Source organism: Marmota flaviventris, chromosome 5 (genome assembly GCF_047511675.1).
Source record: "Marmota flaviventris isolate mMarFla1 chromosome 5, mMarFla1.hap1, whole genome shotgun sequence".
NCBI lineage: Eukaryota > Metazoa > Chordata > Mammalia > Rodentia > Sciuridae > Marmota > Marmota flaviventris.
Window position 1 is genome coordinate 56,197,704 of NC_092502.1, and position 21,402 is coordinate 56,219,105.

Genomic DNA, 21,402 nt, shown 5'->3' on the forward strand with positions numbered 1-21,402 from the left:
CTAGTCACAGGGGTTCTCTCTTCCACATCAACGTCCATCCTTTAACTGTCCAGGACCCTTCTCCCCATCCATGAGTTAAAAGGAGATAAAATGAGAACTGAATAAACTTGTTCTGAGCCATGGCAGCCAGGTAGCTGACCCCAGCAACTCTACCCACCCAGCCCCATGAACCAGCCATGAGGCCCACCCCTCACTTCCATTCCCCAAGGAAGCACCTGAGCAGCCTAGTCCTGAGCTTCTTGGCCTAAAGAGACCCCCAGAAAGAACAGTCCAACAGCCCCACTCATCACTGCTGTCCATTCTTCAGGAAGTAATCCTCCTCTCAGTCACCCTTTGTCCCAGGAACTAGTCATGTACCTCTGCCACCCTCTCATTGCTCCAGAAGTAGCCAGGTTGCCCTATCCCCATACTCTTGACCCCAGGAAGCAGCTTGGCAACCATCCCCAATCTACGTGGCCCATAGAGAAAGCAGAGAAACAGTTCTGCCCAGTCACCTATGACCCTCAAGCAGTCAAGTAGCCTTTCCCAAGAAAGGCCCATGGAGGCCCCTGCAAAGCAATCAGGAAGTTCCACACATTCTCCTATGACCTTAAAAAAACTACTCCCAGTAACCTATTCTCAGAAGCTTAGCCTATTGAGGCCCTGAAAAACAGATTTTCATCTCCAAGAAGCAGCTGGAGAGACCCAAGAAGGTTAAGCACTAGAGGCCCCATGGAGTCTCCGGTATAGCCCTCAGACATGGATAGGCACCCCACCCTGCTACTGTGCCACCACCCTCTGGGCCCACCAGGATGGCCCCACCCTTGAACAATGCATAGGAATGGATGGGCACCTCACACACAAATCAGGCACCCTGTGCCTAGACCTGCCAGGGTAACTACCCACCTAAAGAGGCTACATCCCACCTGGCAATGCAATCAATCCCACAGTGCTCACATCCCAGGCCGCTAGGACTTTGCCAAAATGGATTCCAGCTGAAGAAACTACAGACACTAACTGAAGTGCCCACCTGGAGCCAAAGCCAAGGCAGCAGATCCAACCAATGTATCTACCACGATTTGCCAGCAGCAAGTCTTCTAGGAGAGGCACTCTAAAATTGGTACAGGCAACTCGCCCAAATGCACTAATGCTGATGTAGGGACCTAAGCATAAAAACATGCTGCCTCAAAGAAAAACTGTCTAGCAACAGATGCCAAAGGAAAAAAAATATATAAGTTGACCGAAAACGTTCAAAATAATGAATTTAAGGAAACTTAGAAATAAGAGAATAGATGAGTCAATGGAATTATTAAGACAATTCATGATATGAGAGTTTTAGCAAAGAGAAATCATAAGAACCAATCCAGAATCTTGGAGCTAAAGAACTCAAATGAAATACAACTGAGAGCCTCAATAATCATCAAGACCAAAGAATCTTTGGTCTTTTGATTACGTTCTTTTGAAATAACCCAGTCAGAGACAAAGAGGAGGGGGAAAAGGAGGACAAGAGAAAACGTCTTCAAGACTTTGCGACACCGTTATTTTAGCAAAGTTTTGCATCATAGCATTCCAGAAGAATAGAAACCCTTGTTCAATTAAATAATTGCTTAAATCTTGCCAGGTCTTGGGAAAGACATGGACATCCAGATCAAAGAAGCTCAAAGAACCCCAAATAGATTTAACCAAAAAACTTTCTTTCCAAACTATATTGTAATCCCACTCTCAAAAGTATACAACAGTAGCCAGGTGTGGTGGTGCACACCTGTAATCCCAGTGGTTTTAGGAGGCCAAGTCAGAAAGATCCTAAGTCCCAGGCCAGCCTCAGCAACTTATTAAGACCGTTTCAAAATGAAAACTACAAAGGGCTTCAGATGTAGCTAAGTGGTAAATTGCCCCCAAGTTAAATCCCTAGTACCAAAAATAAAATTAACAAAGAAAATATGGGATATATGCACAATGCAATATTAGCCATAAAAAAAATGAGATTGTCATTTGCAATATGGGAGGGATCTAGAGGACATTAAGTGAAATAAGTTGACACACACAAAAAAATACATATTCTCACACACGGAAGCTAAACCATTGATCTTAAAGTAGTGTTTGCTGGAGCCTGGAATGGCTGTGGCGGAGGGAGGAATGGAGAAAGGCTGGTTGACAGGTTCAAAGTGCAATTGAATACGAAAAGCTCCTCATTCCATAGCACAGTAGGATAACTAACAGTTGAGTATTTCAAAATATCTGCCAGAGAGGACCTTGAATTTTCCTAAAACAAAGAAAAGATGTCTGGTGATACATGTCAGTGACCCTGATCTGACCATTACATTATATAATTAAAAAAAAAAAAGATTGTTCTGAGCCGTGGAAAGGCACCTCCACTCCAAAAGGTCATTTAGAATCACAGACTGATGTCAGCAGTGACCAGCAGGCTGCTGTCCACTTGAGACCTTCACTGTAGAGCAAAGGGAAGGCCAGCCCCGAGCTTCTGGCTCAGGTGACCTATGATGCCACATCTTAGGCGCAGACCAAAGATAATGAGGGACAATGTCAATGTTCTTCCTTAGGTTTACAAGCGTTTTTATCCCAACTCTAAAACACATTGGAAAGCTGGGAATGGAGCCACCATTTGACCCAGCTATTCCCCTTCTCGGTCTATTCCCTAAAGACCTAAAAAGAGCATGCTACAGGGACACTGCTACATCGATGTTCATAGCAGCACAGTTCACAATAGCAAGACTGTGGAACCAACCTAGATGCCCTTCAATAGACGAATGGATAAAAAAAATGTGGCATTTATACACAATGGAGTATTACTCTGCATTAAAAAATGACAAAATCATAGAATTTGCAGGGAAATGGATGGCATTAGAGCAGATTATGCTAAGTGAAGCTAGCCAATCCCTAAAAAACAAATGCCAAATGTCTTCTTTGATATAAGGAGAGTAACTAAGAACAGTGTAGGGACGAAGAGCAGGAGAAGAAGATTAACATTTAACAGGGATGAGAGGTGGGAGGGAAAGGGAGAGAGAAGGGAAATTGCATGGTAATGGAAGGAGACCCTCAGGGTTATACAGTGGAGGAGGTAGAGAGAGAGGAGGGGAGGGGAGGGGAGAGGTGGGGAGGGGGGAGGGGGGAGGATGGGAAAGGCAGCGGAGCACAACAGACACTAGTATGGCAATATGTAAATCAATGGATGTGTAACTGATGTGATGCTGCAATCTGTGTATGGGGTGAAGGTGGGAGTTCATAACCCACTTGAATCAAAGTGTGGAATATGATATGTCAAGAAATTTGTAATGTTTTGAACAACCCACAATAAAAAAATTAAATAAAAAATAAAATAAAATAAATAAAAATTTAAAAAAAAATAATAAATAAAACACAAAGCCACTATAGAAGTGTTCAGTTCCCCTGTGCTGCATGCCCCAGATCTAAGGATGTCACGGTTGAACCATCGATCCTTACGTAAGGCAGGCGGTGACATGCACCAAGGTCCTCGTGCTTTTGTTGTCACTATCCTTGTCCTCATATCTCATAGCCCAGGAAGGACTGCACTCCCCACATTCATCATCCTGCTTTCATTCCAGACTCTCAAATCTACCTTATTCAGGGAAATAATCCTCAAAGATGAGTCTACTATATCTGATTCTATTCTTTAAAAATAAAAGACTCCCACATAACGGAATCCACCTATTTCTCATATTTAGTCCATAATATTGACCATAGCAGACCCTTAAAATTCACTTACTAGTCTTTTTTTAAAAAACTTGGGCTTCAAATCATTTTGAGCCACAGAGGACTTTGTGCCTAAACCTCCCCCTGCCTGGTCCCTCTCCCCATCCGCCCACACACTCCACTGCACAGACTTTAAATCATCCTGCACACCCTGCTCTTGTACCTGCCATCATCATCTACTGTCTAAGTGCAGCCAGCAGCTGTTTATTTACAATTAGATCTGCCAGCTGGAAAGCAAACATTCTACGTTACCGAATCAATCAATGTTACAGAGAGTGGGGGGGAAACAGGTACGGTGTGAAATGGAGGACAGGAACATTACATTATTTTGCAGCTGTCCTTGTCCAATGCCATTATATGTTCTCAGCACTAAGAATTAATACAACTGTGGTCTGTGATCAGCCGTCTTCCTATTACAGATTCAACGTCTACGAAGTGCTTCAGAATCCAATAGCCTTCCTCTGAAGACATGGGCAAGTCTATCCTAAGGAGCAGTTCTCTAGTGGAATCAGATTTGTTCTCTTTTGTTCAAATAATGAATTTAAGTAGCAATTAGAGCTAAACCACACCTTGATATTGAGACTTCAAGATACTATGATGTATGTGGTTTGTGGAGGTGTTTCTATTTAGGGGCAAGCTCTCATTTGGGGAATCTTTAATGATTAAGATCTCTTTATAAAGAGACCCTTTAATCCTCCAGCTTTTATTAATTCACATATTTGAAGATGTTCATGGCCTTGATTTGATTGTTGACACATATCTCACATTAAAACGTGCCCAGGTTGTTCGTCAAAATTGGAAAAACCGAAGAGTAACAGTTTAGTAGGAATATAGCAGCAAAGGTTTAACAAGCCCAAGTGCATCTTGGGCTTCATAACTGCTATTCAAGATGGTACGACTTTGATTTTTCTAATTTTTTTTTTTTTTTGAGGAGGAGGAGGATTAGTGATTCATGAAAAAAATCACAATGGGGAAGAGCAGGCTACTAATTACAAAATCAGAGCATCACTAAACATGATTTTAAACCTGTAAACTATGAATGCACTCACAACTGTCACCACCCTCTAAAACTCACTGAAATTTGACTTCAGGGAAACCCCATATCTATGCTTCTCTGGCCCTGATGTCCATGAACTTGAAGAACCTTTCTCTTTGCGTGCTGGTTCCTAATGGGACACTATTTGGTGTTAACACAGGAAGATCTACTGAAGCCTGACAGTACATTGACAATGTCTAGCTGTACCTGCTACAGAAACCTCTGCCTCAGTGAATACCCTAGCAGTCAACAGAAACAAACTTGAAGAATTTAAGGAAGCAGAAGACATTGATGGGCTTTGGGAGGATGAGTAAAACATTCTTGGCCAAGTAGTGAGATTGGCCATTAGGGATTCCAGAATCTCCATCAGGACATTCTTCTATCACTTCCTCTACCCAGATTCCGTTTTCAACCAAAGCTCAGACTCCACCCCTTTCACCTAACTACCTCAACTCCAAGAGGGGTAATCTACCTGCCACCCACTTTTTGTACCAGGGGTTGAACTCAGGGGGCACTCAACTGAGCCACATCCCTAGCCCTGTATTTTGTTTTTTAGAGACAGGGTCTCACTGAATTGCTTAGCACTTCACTGTTGCTAAAGCTGGCTTTGAACTCGTGATTCTCCTACCTCAGCCTCCAGAGCCACTGGGATTATAGGCATGCACCCTGAGCCCAGCCAAATAATCTACTTTTATACCACCTGGTTTGCCTAACAATCCTGAGCAGACTTGTAAATACCGAGTTTCCAGGAGTAAATAGTTTAAAATTATAAGCAAACACTGTAAACAGTTACATTGGCAAACACGATAGGTGTGCCGAGATTAAGGATCAGGCTCAAGAAAAGCAATGGGACCATGCAGGACCTCTGCAGACATGAGGGGAAAAGGTCTTGAACCAAGTGAGGTCAATAAAAATTGTCCAAGTGTTCCCAATGGTAGGGAGACTAACCTGGAGATGGTGCAGTTATTTGTTTCCCTGATCCTGGGACCAGATAGGAGCATGATGGGTTTGAGATGAAGCCTTTTCCTAGAAGCTGCTCACCAAATGTAAATACAGTTTGTATGATCTACTCAAAGTCATTGTGTCAGTTTTCTCTGTATTTGTAATTGTTTTGCTCTTGGAAGAATCCCTCTTTTCTCACCCACCTTCTATACTCATTCTTATCCCTCAGGGGATCCAAGCAACACCATCATATTGGTTTTGATTATTTGGTTGAACACAATAGTTCTGGGAAACTTTGGCCAAATAGAGCAAGATGAGCAGCCAGGTATAAGGTGGGATGGAAACCAGGGTAATGCTGTGAAATAATGGGCAGTCTCTTCAGAGCACAAAAAGTCGAATCCAGGCATTTCCAGTCTGTCATTCTGCTCACTAACAGTTGAGTATTTCAAAATATCTGCCAGAGTGTGCTGGGAGCCATTAGCCAAGTAGGTATGACAATTTCCTTGCCAGCGTACCCCATGTTGCAGTGACATTGAATGTAGGTGACCTTGCTCAAGACGGATTAGGGCGTTCCCGGTTTAGGTTCCAGGTTTAAGGTTTAAGATTATTCCTGCTGGGAATAGGGCATATCCTGCTGCCTGAGTTCCCCTTGAGTTCTCAGGGGATTCAGACAGTATATTTTGGAGATAGAAGCCCAGTGGATTTGGATTTGGGCAGAGAACGTGGATTTCCCCAGAACGTGATTGTAGACGGCTAGTGTGAGTTCAGGAATAAAGAGTTGCTGTTTGAATCTACAAGCTGTGTGGTGGCTCCTGATTGTGTGCCCAGCCAGACTGCGGCATTTGTGCCCAGCCAGACTTCGGCAAGAGAGGATCTTGAATTTTCCTAAAACAAAGAAAAGATGTCTGGTGATACATGTCAGTGACCCTGATCTGACCATTACATTGTATAATTTTTTTTTTTAAAGATTGTTCTTTAAAATTCAAATTTCTGGGTAAACTTTTGTGCCTACCCTTAGGAAGAATAGGGCCAGACTCTCAGATTTCTATGGAAGCTACATGATCTGGGAAAGGGAATGTTCCCCCAAGTGAGGAGCCAGAGGATAGGCAGGATGTTGGGTGGCCCTTGCCAACAACCCTCCACCACAATCTGTGTACATGAAGTGACAGAATGAAGCTCTGAGATACTACACGCCAGGCTCAGCTCTTCATGTATTCATCCCCCTCCTCCACCTGCATTGGTTGCATTTTATTCCTTCTTTTAACAGATTTCTCACCTTCACCTGGTTTGAATTCCCACTGTGGTTCAAGTCTGAGGTTGTCCAAAGTCCACCTGTTGAAACCAAGATGTAAGAGTCCCCAAGATGTAAGAGGAAGATCCTTTGGAATGCTATAGGATTATGAGGGCAGAACTCTCAGATTAATACCCTTGTCAAGGAGGCCAAAGGGATCTTATTTGCCCCTTCTACCATGTGAGAACACAGTGAGAGGTCATCAGGCTGCAACCCAGAAGGCAGCCCTTCTGAGAACCTGACCAGGCTGCCATGCCGAGCCTGGGATTTCCAGCCTCCAGAACTCACAGAAATAAGTCCATAAGTTAACCAACTTATAGAGTTTTGTTACAGGAGCCTAAATGGACTAAACCTATTCTTAAACTTTAATTCTGTTTATCACAAAGGATGAATAAGAAAACGATGGAAAAGTTCTTTTTAAAAAGCATTTTCAATCACAGTGCTGCCCAATAGAACTTTCTGGGATGGTGGAAATGTAAATCTCGTTTAAATCTGGATAGTCCAATATGGTAGCCACTAGTCACTTAAGACTATTGCAACCGAGGAACTGTTTCATTTAATTTAAATATGAAGTCAAACACAGGCAATATTTACCATTTTGAACAATGAAGAGATCAACACCCCAAAAATATCTTGCTCTATTTGGAATCTGAATAACTTCCATTACTGCTGCATTCATGTGCTCTAATCAACGTGGAGTGTTGAAAACTAAAATATTTCTGAGATTATCAGGAATTCCGTCCTAATTGCAAAAATGTGGCTAACAAAGCACCCTCTCGCTAAATGACTTGCATTAGGTCCTCTAAAATCTAACCCATCCCCAAGCAAAAACACAAAGCCCCAGAAAGTTCTGGGCTTCAACAAGAGCTCTCTATCAGCATATGACCTTGGGTAAATGCAGTTCTTTCTTGAAAGGAAGGGGCAAGGCTATGCTCTTAGGCCTCTTTTTAAACTCTAACCAGTTTTTACTTTCTCCCATTAAAATCTAGAAGCTTTAAGAAAAAGATCCCAAACAAATAGCTACACAATAGATACATGAAACTTGCCATATGGTTCCTGGAGCAAGCTGGCACATACATGCCCTGGCCAGTCATACAAATGAAAATGGGCACTTACCTCAGAATTCTGATTCGGAGAACTTAAGATATTTTTTCTTTAATAGTAGGCATACAAAGCCATTTGTAAGAAAATCTGAGCTAGGCACAACTCACATGTTGGCAGGGTGGAACAGATCAATTCAGATATCTTGTTGCTAAAAACCTGAAGGCTAAGGAACTGAACAGATACTTCTCAGAAAATGATATACAATTGATCAGCAAATATGAAAAAAATGTTCCACATCTCTAGCAATTAGAGTAGTTTAATTTGCATTTCTCTAAGATTTCATCTCACTCCAATCAGAATGGCAATTATTAAGAATCCAAACAACAGTAAGTGTTGGCGAGGATGTCTGTGGAAAGGCATACTCATGCATTGCTGGTGGGCCTGCAAATTGATGCAACCAATCTGGAAAGTAGTATGGAGATTCCTCAGAAACTTGGAATGAAACCACCATTTAACCCAGATACCCCACTCCTCAGTTTATACACAAAGGACTTAAAAACAGCATACTGTAGTGACACAGCCACATCAATGTGTATAGCAGCACAATTCACAATAGCTAAACTGTGGAACCAACCTAGATGCCCTTCAGTAGATGAATGGATAAAGAAAATGTGGTCTATATATACACAATATTAGAAATAAAAGAAGAATAAAATCATGGCATTTGCAGGTAAATGGAGTTGGAGAACACAATGCTTAGTGAAGTTAGCCAATCCAAAGGCCAAATATTTTCTGATATGTGGATGCTGATCCATACTGGGGATGTGGGGGAACATGGACAGAATGGAGGAACTTTAGATAGGGCAAAGGGGAGGGGGAAGAATAAATAGGGGAGGAGGGGTAGGAAAGATGGTGGAAGTTGATGGACATCATTATTTTAAGTACATGTATGAAGACACGAATGGTGTGACTCTACTTTGTACAGAGACATGAATAATTGTGCTCTTTATGTGTACTATGAATTTAAATGCATCCTGCTGTCATATATGACAAATTAGAATAAATAAATTTTTAAAAAATCTGAAGGCCAAGCACAGGGATACAAACCTGTAATTCCAGAAGTTTGAGGCCTGTCTGGGAAATTTAGCAAGACCTTGTCTCAAAATGCATCATAAAGACTGGTGATAAGCTTAGTGGCAGAGTCCCCCTGTGTTCAATCCCTAGTACCAAAATTTAAAACCTCGAGTACTCAAATTGTCCCTTTTAATGACCTACTCCCTATACCCAGAGTTTTCTGATCCCCTACTTCTATACCATTTTCAGTTAAATTTGTGTTTCTAAGTTCCATTTTGGGATTCCAAACTTGATTCACATTCAATTGTCGACTGTTAGAACAAGCTTGACGCCACCATGATCGTGAAGGCGGCTTTGTTTCTAATAACCAGAGCAGAGAAAAATCATAATGTACCGAAGATAATCGATGGGTGCCCCTCTCCCGTTTATCATTCATGATGCTACGAAACAAATTCAAGTATAAAGGGATGCAAAGCTTCTGTGTTTCATTAACATTTGTATTTTATGGAAAATTGATTCAATTTAGTCTCAGATACAACAGATTACAGCTTAGAAAATACTAAGCTTTCAATACACAAGCATTACTTGTCACCACAAATCTTACTGCAGTAAGAGATCATAACCACGGGGTGGCAGCATTGTATCATTAAAGCTCACACCTTAAGTTCATAAAAAATTGTCTTGACCCAAAGTCAAGTCAATCTATGCTTTTTAGGTTCCTTCTTTTTTTTTTTTTTTTTTTTTTTTAATAATCATTCTTATTATTTGGATTTTATAATTCCCGCTTAACCCATTCACCCAGAAATGTTTAAAATGTTGAGTTACCAATAACTTTCAGAATTGGAGTTAAATGGAATAAAATAGAATATTTTAAACGAACCTGTTTAAAGTAGTATCCTTGATTATTAATATGTTTGTAAATAGGAATGACAAACTGCATTTTGTAAGACATGCTGGATGTCAAGACTTGTGTTCTGGAAAAGCTCAAGAGACGAGGTATGCAGAGAATCTTAAAATACAGGAATTTGGGGCTGGGGATGTGGCTCAAGAGGTAACGTGCTCGCCTGGCATGCGTGGGGGCACTGGGTTCGATCCTCAGCACCACATAAAAATAAAATAAAGATGTTGTGTCCACAGAAAACTGAAAAATAAAATAAAATACAGGAATTGGGCTGGGAGTATAGCTTGATGGTACAGCACTGCCCTAGTATATATGATACTCTGGGTTTAATCCCCAACCCTGGAAGAAAATATAGGAATTGTACCCCTGTGTACCATATTTTACAACATAAATGCAGATTTTATACTTTTTGCCAAAAAAAAAAAAAAGTGGGATGAGACCATTATGTGAAGTCTTTTTACTCACACTCCAGTATTACTTAAAATTACTAAGTCATCTTTGGTGCACAGGTAGGATGCAAGGAATACTTGCGAGTATGTTAATGTGGTGGCAATAATCACACCATGGAAGACATACTCTGGAAAGACCACCTAAATTCAGATCTCAACTATAGTTGAGATAGCATATATATATGGCTTAAAAAGTAGTTCCAATGGAGCCACCATTTGACCCAGCTATTCCCCTTCTCGGTCTATTCCCTAAAGACCTAAAAAGAGCATGCTACAGGGACACTGCTACATCAGTGTTCATAGCAGCACAATTCACAATAGCAAGACTGTGGAACCAACCTAGATGCCCTTCAGCAGACGAATGGATAAAAAAAATGTGGCATTTATACACAATGGAGTATTACTCTGCATTAAAAAATGACAAAATCATAGAATTTGCAGGGAAATGGATGGCATTAGAGCAGATTATGCTAAGTGAAGCTAGCCAATCCCTAAAAAACAAATGCCAAATGTCTTCTTTGATATAAGGAGAGTAACTAAGAACAGAGATAGGGTCGAAGAGCATGAGAAGAAGATTAACATTAAACAGGGATGAGAGGTGGGAGGGAAAGGGAGAGAGAAGGGAAATTGCATGGAAATGGAAGGAGACCCTCAGGGTTATACAAAAGTACATACAAGAGGAAGTGAGGGGAAAGGGAAAAATAATACAAGGGGGAGAAATGAATGACAGTAGAGGGGGTAGAGAGAGAAGAGGGGAGGGGAGGGGGGATAGTAGAGGATAGGAAAGGCAGCAGAACACAACAGACACTAGTATGGCAATATGTAAATCAATAGATGTGTAACTGATGTGATTCTGCAATCTGTATATGGGGTAAAAATGGGAGTTCATAACCCACTTGAATCAAAGTGTGAAATATGATATATCAAGAACTATGTAATGTTTTGAACAATAAAAATTTTTAAAAAAAGTAGTTCCGAGCATAGTAGAGGGAACTGGGACCAAAGACAGAGCAGGCCCAGCGGCCTGCTGAGGGGCAGAGCCGCCCCCCACTCCCCTCGCCTGCCAGGTAGGGGAAGGGTGACCACCGACAGAAAAGGCCCAGTGGCCCAGGGCGGGACAGAGCTTCCAATCACTCCTGCAAGGTAGGCGGGCCTGCGACCCACCGGCAGAAGAGGAGCAGTCGCCTGCTGAGAGGCTGAGCCGCCCCCACCCCCTGCGCCGGCATAGTAGAGAGAACTGGGACCAAACACAGAGCAGGCCCAGCAGCCTGCTGAGGGGCAGAGCAGCCCCCCACCCCCCTCGCCTGCCAGGTAGGGGAAGGGTGACCACCAACAGAAAAGGCCCAGTGGCCCAGGGCGGGACAGAGCTTCCAATCACTCCTGCAAGGTAGGCGGGCCTGCGACCCACTGGCAGAAGAGGAGCAGCCGCCTGCTGAGAGGCTGAGCCGCCCCCTCCCCCTGCGCCAGCATAGTAGAGGGAACTGGGACCAAAGACAGAGCAGGCCCAGCGGCCTGTTGAGGGGCAGAGCCGCCCCCCACCCCCCTCGCCTGCCAGGTAGGGGAAGGGTGACCACCGACAGAAAAGGCCCAGTGGCCCAGGGCGGGACAGAGCTTCCAATCACTCCTGCAAGGTAGGCGGGCCTGCGACCCACTGGCAGAAGAGGAGGAGCAGCCGCCTGCTGAGAGGCTGAGCCGCCCCCTCCCCCTGCGCCAGCATAGTAGAGGGAACTGGGACCAAAGACAGAGCAGGCCCAGCGGCCTGCTGAGGGGCAGAGCCGCCCCCCTCGCCTGCCAGGTAGGGGAAGGGTGACCACCGACAGAAAAGGCCCAGTGGCCCAGGGCGGGACAGAGCTTCCAATCACTCCTGCAAGGTAGGCGGGCCTGCGACCCACCGGCAGAAGAGGAGCAGTCGCCTGCTGAGAGGCTGAGCCGCCCCCTCCCCCTGCGCCGGCATAGTAGAGAGAACTGGGACCAAACACAGAGCAGGCCCAGCAGCCTGCTGAGGGGCAGAGCCGCCCCCCACCCCCCTCGCCTGCCAGGTAGGGGAAGGGTGACCACCGACAGAAAAGGCCCAGTGGCCCAGGGCGGGACAGAGCTTCCAATCACTCCTGCAAGGTAGGCGGGCCTGCGACCCACCGGCAGAAGAGGAGCAGCCGCCTGCTGAGAGGCTGAGCCGCCCCCTCCCCCTGCGCCGGCATAGTAGAGGGAACTGGGACCAAACACAGAGCAGGCCCAGCGGCCTGCTGAGGGGCAGAGCCGCCCCCCACCCCCCTCGCCTGCCAGGTAGGGGAAGGGTGACCACCGACAGAAAAGGCCCAGTGGCCCGCGGCGGGACAGAGCTTCCAATCACTCCTGCAAGGTAGGCGGGCCTGCGACCCACCGGCAGAAGAGGAGCAGCGGCCTGCTGAGAGGCAGAGCCGCCCCCTCCCCCCCGCGCCTGCAAGGTAATCGGAACTGAGACCACCATCAGAACAGGTCAGACCTGCAACCGAGAGACAGAACAGGCCCAGTGGCCTGAGGAAGGGTAGAGCCGCCCCCCCCCCACGCCTGCAAAGTAGGCGGACCTGCGACCCACTGGCAGTACAGCCCCAGAGGCCTGCAGAGGGGCAGTGCCGCTGCCTGCGCCTGCAAAGTAGGCAGAACGGCGACCACCGACAGAACAAGTCTAGCGGCCCGCAGAGGGACAGAGCCGCCGCCCGCGCCTGCAAGGACGGCGGACCTGCTACCGACTGGCAGAGCAGGCCCAGCGGCCTGCCGGCGTGGTAGGCACATTGCCCCAATTGGCGGAGGGGCAGAGCCGCCGCCCGTGCCTGCGAGGGAGACTTTGCAACTATACAAGACCAATATAAATATATAGGGGGAAAATTCAATAGCACAACAGTTTCACCAAGAAGAAAGGAACGCGAACAGTATGAAGAGACAAGGAAAGAAAGGACCACAAGCATTGCAGGTCAACTCAACTTTAGAAGAGGTAATAGCTGCAGCTGATGGAATGTCAGATAAAGAATTCAGGATATACATGCTTCAGATGATCTGGAGTCTCAAGGAAGACATCAGACAGCAAAATCAGACAATGAAAGGTCACTTCAACAATGAATTACATAAACAAATCCAAGAAGCAAAAGATCAACTATACAGGGAAATAGAGGTTATAAAAAACAAACAAACAGAAATCCTAGAAATGCAGGAAGCAATAAGCCAACTTAAAAACTCAATTGAGAATACTACCAGCAGAGTAGAACACTTAGAAGACAGAACATCAGACAATGAAGATAAAGTATTTCAACTTGAAAAGAACATAGACAGCTCAGCAAGACTGTTAAGAAACCATGAGCAGAACATCCAAGAAATATGGGATAACATCAAGAGACCAAATTTAAGAGTCATTGGGATACAGGAAGGAACAGAGTTTCAAACCAAAGGAATGAGCAATCTATTCAATGAAATAATTCGAGAAAACTTCCCAGACTTGAAGAATGAGACAGAACCCCAAATCCTAGAAGCCTACAGGACGCCGAATGTGCAAAATCATAAGAGACCCACACCTAGACACATTATAATGAAGATGCCCAACATACAGAACAAGGAGAGAATTTTAAAAGCTACAAGAGAAAGGAAACAGATCACATTTAGGGGTAAGCCAATCAGGATAACAGCTGATCTTTCAACACAGACTCTGAAAGCTAGAAGATCCTGGAATAACATATTTCAAACACTGAAAGAAAATGGGTTCCAACCAAGAATTGTGTTTCCAGCGAAATTAAGCTTCAGGATGGAAGATGAAATTAAAACCTTCCACGATAAACAAAAGTTAAAAGAATTTGCAGCTAGAAAACCATTTCTTCAAAACATCCTTGGCAAAACATTACAGGAAGAGGAAATGGAAAATAACAATGAAAACCAACAGTGGGAGGTAGGACACTAAAGGGGGGAAAATAATCAAAGTGGAAAACAAACCATGTTTAGTAACATAAATAAACAAATATGGCTGGAAGAACAACCCATATCTCAATAATAACCCTAAATGTTAATGGCTTAAACTCACCAATCAAGAGACACAGGCTAGTAGAATGGATCACAAAACAAGACCCAACAATATGCTGCCTACAGGAGACGCATTTGATAGGAAAAGACATACATAGGCTGAAGGTGAAAGGTTGGGAAAAATCATATCACTCATATGGACTTCGGAAACAAGCAGGAGTATCCATACTCATATCAAATAAAATAGATTTCAAGCCAAAGTTAATCAAAAGGGATAAAGAGGGACACTACATACTGCTCAAGGGAACCATACACCAACAAGACATAACAATCATAAATATATATGCCCCAAACAATGGTGCAGCTATGTTCATCAAACAAACTCTTCTCAAGTTCAAGAGTCTAATAGACCACCATACAATAATCATGGGAGACTTCAACACACCTCTCTCACCACTGGACAGATCTTCCAAACAAAAGTTGAATAAGGAAACTATAGAACTCAATAACACAATTAATAACCTAGACTTAATTGACATATATAGAATATACCACCCAACATCAAACAGTTACACTTTTTTCTCAGCAGCACATGGATCCTTCTCAAAAATAGATCATATATTATGTCACAGGGAAACTCTTAGACAATACAAAGGAGTAGAGATAATACCATGCATCCTATCTGATCATAATGGAATGGAACTGAAAATCAACGATAAAAGAAGGAAGGAAAAAGAATATATCACTTGGAGAATGAACAATAGGTTACTGAATGATCAATGGGTTATAGAAGACATCAAGGAGGAAATTAAAAAATTCTTAGAGATTAATGAAAACACAGACACAACATATCGGAATCTATGGGACACATTGAAAGCAGTTCTAAGAGGAAAATTCATTGCTTGGAGTTCATTCCTTAAAAAAAGAAAAAACCAACAAATAAATGATCTCATACTTCATCTCAAAATCCTAGAAAAAGAAGAGCAAAACAACAGCAAAAGAAGTAGAAGGCAAGAAATAATTAAAATCAGAGCTGAAATCAATGAAATCGAAACAAAAGAAACAATTGAAAAAATTGACAAAACTAAAAGTTGGTTCTTTGAAAAAATAAACAAAATCGACAGACCCTTAGCCATGCTAGCGAAGAGAAGAAGAGAGAGAACTCAAATCACTAACATACGGGATGAAAGAGGCAATATCACAACAGACACTTCAGAAATACAGAAGATAATCAAAAATTATTTTGAATCCTTATACTCCAATAAATTAGAAGATAGTGAAGGCATAGATAAATTTCTGAAGTCATATGATCTGCCCAGATTGAGTCAGGAGGATATAGACAACCTAAACAGACCAATATCAATTGAGGAAATAGAAGAAACCATCAAAAGACTACCAACTAAGAAAAGCCCAGGACCGGATGGGTATACAGCAGAGTTTTACAAAACCTTTAAAGAGGAACTAATACCAATACTTTTCAAGCTACTTCGGGAAATAGAAAAAGAGGGAGAACTTCCAAATTCATTCTACGAGGCCAACATCACCCTGATACCTAAACCAGACAAAGACACTTCAAAGAAAGAAAACTACAGACCAATATCTCTAATGAACTTGGATGCAAAAATCCTCAATAAAATTCTGGCCACTCGGATACAAAGGCACATCAAAAAAATTGTGCACCATGATCAAGTAGGATTCATCCCTGGGATGCAAGGCTGGTTCAATATAAGGAAATCAATAAATGTTATTCACCACATCAATAGACTTAAAAATAAGAACCATATGATCATCTCGATAGATGCGGAAAAAGCATTCGACAAAGTACAGCATCCCTTTATGTTCAAAACTCTAGAAAAACTAGGGATAACAGGAACATACCTCAATATTGTAAAAGCAATCTATGCTAAGCCTCAGGCTAGCATCATTCTGAATGGAGAAAAATTGAAGGCATTCCCTCTAAAATCTGGAACAAGACAGGGATGCCCTCTCTCACCACTTCTGTTCAACATAGTTCTCGAAACACTGGCCAGAGCAATTAGACAGACGAAAGAAATTAAAGGCATCAAAATAGGAAAAGAAGAACTTAAATTATCACTATTTGCAGATGACATGATTCTATACCTAGCAGACCCAAAAGGGTCTACAAAGAAACTATTAGAGCTAATAAATGAATTCAGCAAAGTGGCAGGATATAAAATCAACACGCATAAATCAAAGGCATTCCTGTATATCAGCGACAAACCCTCTGAAATGGAAATGAGGACAACCACTCCATTCACAATATCTTCAAAAAAAATAAAATACTTAGGAATCAACCTAACAAAAGAGGTGAAAGACTTATACAATGAAAACTACAGAACCCTAAAGAGAGAAATAGAAGAAGATCTTAGAAGATGGAAAAATATACCCTGTTCATGGATAGGCAGAACTAACATCATCAAAATGGCGATATTACCAAAAGTTCTCTATAGGTTTAATGCAATGCCAATCAAAATCCCAACGGCATTTCTTGTAGAAATAGAGAAAGCAATCATGAAATTCATATGGAAAAATAAACGACCCAGAATAGCAAAAACAATGCTAAGCAGGAAGTGTGAATCAGGCGGTATAGCGATACCAGACTTCAAACTATACTACAGAGCAATAGTAACAAAAACAGCATGGTACTGGTACCAAAACAGGCGGGTGGACCAATGGTACAGAATAGAGGACACAGAAACCAATCCACAAAACTACAACTATCTTATATTTGATAAAGGGTCTAAAAGCATGCAATGGAGGAAGGATAGCATCTTCAACAAATGGTGCTGGGAAAACTGGAAATCCATATGCAACAAAATGAAACTGAATCCCTTTCTCTCGCCATGCACAAAAGTTAATTCAAAATGGATCAAGGAGCTTGATATCAAATCAGAGACGCGCCGTCTGATAGAAGAAAAAGTTGGCTACGATCTACAGTCGGTGGGGTCGGGCTCCAAATTCCTCAATAGGACACCCATAGCACAAAAGTTAATAACTAGAATCAACAAATGGGACTTACTCAAACTAAAAAGTTTTTTCTCAGCAAAAGATACAATAAGAGAGGTAAATAGAGAGCCTACAACCTGGGAACAAATCTTTACTCCTCACACTTCAGATAGAGCCCTAATATCCAGAGTATACAAAGAGCTCAAAAAATTAGACAATAAGAGAACAAACAACCCAATCAACAAATGGGCCAAGAACCTGAACAGACACTTCTCAGAGGAGGACATACAGTCAATCAACAAGTACATGAAAAAATGCTCACCATCTCTAGCAGTCAGAGAAATGCAAATCAAAACCACCCTAAGATACCATCTCACTCCAGTTAGATTGGCAGCCATTATGAAGTCAAACAACAACAAGTGCTGGCGAGGATGTGGGGAAAAGGGTACACTTGTACATTGCTGGTGGGACTGCAAATTGGTGCAGCCAATTTGGAAAGCAGTATGGAGATTTCTTGGAAAGCTGGGAATGGAGCCACCATTTGACCCAGCTATTCCCCTTCTCGGTCTATTCCCTAAAGACCTAAAAAGAGCATGCTACAGGGACACTGCTACATCGATGTTCATAGCAGCACAATTCACAATAGCTAGACTGTGGAACCAACCTAGATGCCCTTCAATGGATGAATGGATAAAAAAAATGTGGCATTTATACACAATGGAGTATTACTCTGCATTAAAAAATGACAAAATCATAGAATTTACAGGGAAATGGATGGCATTAGAACAGATTATGCTAAGTGAAGCTAGCCAATCCCTAAAAAACAAATGCCAAATGTCTTCTTTGATATAAGGAGAGTAGCTAAGAACAGAGTAGGGTCGAAGAGCATGAGAAGAAGATTAACATTAAACAGGGATGAGAGGTGGGAGGGAAAGGGAGAGAGAAGGGAAAATGCATGGAAATGGAAGGAGACCCTCAGAGGTATACAAAAGTACATACAAGAGGAAGTGAGGGGAAGGGGAAAAATAATACAAGGGGGACAAACGAATGTCAGTAAAGGGGGCAGAGAGAGAAGAGGGGAGGGGAGGGGAGGGGAGGGGAGGGGAGGGGAGGGGAGGGGGGATAGTAGAGGATAGGAAAGACAGCAGAATACAACAGACACTAGTATGGCAATATGTAAATCAATGGATGTGTAACTGATGTGATTCTGCAATCTGTATATGGGGTAAAAATGGGAGCTCATAACCCACTTGAATCAAATTGTGAAATATGATATATCAAGAACTATGTAATGTTTTGAACAGCCAACAATAAAAAAATAAATAAATAAATAAATAAATAATAAAAAAAAATAAAAAATAAAAATAAAAAAAAAAAAAGTAGTTCCAAGCCAAATAGAAATCAGTCTTCTATCCCCTCTTTCATTCATTCACTCATACAAATTTGAGTCAGTAATCCATACCATCTCCACAATTTGAGCCAAACAAAACATTCTATCACTAAAAAATACATTTACACAGAAACATCCATGATTACACTTTCTATTTTTAAAATAACAATTTATTTTGAAATACCCAGGAAGGATTATATTTTCTATGGTCTCATCAATGTTGCCTTAGCCCATTCCTGCCACTACATTGAAATGCCTTAGACTGGGTCATGTATAAAAACATGACTTGGTTCCATATTGTTCTGGAGGCTAAGAAATCCAAGATTAAGAAGCCAGCAAGTCATGTGTCTGGTGAGGCTTCTCTACTTTCAAGATGGCCCCGCTTAGCCAGGTACAGTGGCACATGCCTATAATGACTTGGGAGACCAAGGCAGGAGATCCACAAGTTCAAAGCCAGCCTCAGCAATTCAGTGAGACCCTATTGCTAAATAAAAAGGGCTGGGGATGTGGCTCTGTGGTTAAACAATCCTAGGTTCAATCTCAGTACCAAAAAAAAAAAAAAAAAAAAAAAAAAGGCCCTATTTGCTGTGTCCTCACACAACTGAGCCAAACAGCACCTCACACCTCTCCTGTGAGAGGTCCACCTTCAGTGGCTTCAACCTCATGATTTAATCACCTCCTGAAGGGCTCATCTCTTAACACTACACATTGGCAGTTAAGGTTCAACATATTAATTGGGGGGCACATTCCAACAATAACATTCTGCCCTAACCCCATCAAAATTCATCTTACAAAAAAAAAGCACTCATTTTATCCCAATAGTCCCAAAAGTCTTAACTCATTCAAGCATCAACTTAAAGTCGCATCTATATATTGCCTGTGTCAGATGGCCAAGACTTGGTCCCTCACAGTTATGAACCTGCAAAATCCAACAAATTGTTTCCAAAACTATAATAGTGGGATTACGATAGGATACACATTTCTGTGCCTAAAAAAAAAAAAAAGAAAAAACACTAATAGGTCCAAGATAAGTCCAAAAGTTAACAGGGCAATCAACTTTGACTCCACATCCCACACCTTCTGGACTTATGGGCTAAAAATTGAGTCCCATGTCCCTACGTAGCTCCATCCCCATGGCTGCCTTGGGGATGGGGCTACCTAGGAATACTAATTCACTGATACAAGTGAGTAGGGAAAAACTGATAGCAATTCCTTTAAAATATGGAATAGGAAAAGGATGTCCACTCTCAACTCCTAATATAGTGCTAGAAATTCTAGCCAGGAAAAGAAGGAGATAAAAGGAAAAAAATAGGAAAGGAAGGAGTCATATTATCATTGTCTACAGATATGATTCTATACTTAGAAGATCCAAAATGCTCCATTAAAAAATTCTAGAGCTAATAAATTCTGCAAACTAGTTTTAAAAATTAACATACAAAATTCAGTAGCTTTTCTACATATCAAAGCCCTCTAATCCAAGGCTAATTAATATAATAATAATAATAGACAAAGCCTTTGTTTTTCCTTCTTTACTCTTTTCATTTAATGAAACATATTGAACCATTCAGCTCCTCTTCTGCCCTATGAAGTCCTTAGGAAATCTGAAGGAAGCTATAAACACTTTCTAAAGTACATACACATAAACTTTCATGTTTCACCTGCACTCAAAGTATGATTTTCAGAGGATTTGGGCACTAGGAAGCCATGCTTTGTCCCCAAGACAAAAAAAACTTTGGCCCTTTCCATATCTGTTACCTGCAAGATCTGTGCTTTGCACACAGGACAGCACAAGAACACCTTAAGGGCTGGGGATGTGGCTCAAGAGGTAGCACACTCGCCTGGCATGCGTGCAGCCCGGGTTCGATCCTCAGCACCACATACAAAGAAAGATGTTGTGTCCGCTGATAACTGAAAAATAAATATTTTTTAAAAATGTGTTAAAAAAAAAAAGAACACCTTAAGCCAATCCCTCCTTTACCTGAAGGTAAAGTTTGCTGGTTCATATTCTGTTTCGTATTGTCTAGTGTCCTCCATACAGGACCTCTGAGGGATCTATAGAGCATCCAAAAAACAAAAATAGTCATACATCAACACCAAGGCAAATGCCATGCTCAGATTTTGTCGGTGGGTAAATAAGTCAGGACAAACATTCTGTCGAGCAACTTAGTCGTCTTCCTACAGGCACAAAAACCCTACTGCTAGAAATCCTCAGGAAGTGATGACTCTACCGGATATAACCAAAAAGTTGATGTTTATAGCACTAAATTAAAACACTCCCAACATTGATAGCGTAAGTATAGTATCCTTTATACAATATGACGTGCAGCTTTTTGTAAAGGCATGGCAAAGGTCAGCAATACAGAGGCATCTTTAATATTAAGTAGAAAAAACTCTGAAACATCAAAGTTGCCATTTTGATAATACATCCTGGAATGACATACTCAATTAATCATGATGCCTCTGGGTTAGTGAATTATGGTTGATTTTATTTTACCCTTTCTCTTTCTTTGATGAGAATTTTTTCTTACCTATAACTTTATATAACATGCATGTATTTCTGTGTAACAAAGAAAAATCAGTATGTTTTAGACACAGGTACACTGAAGTTCCTTG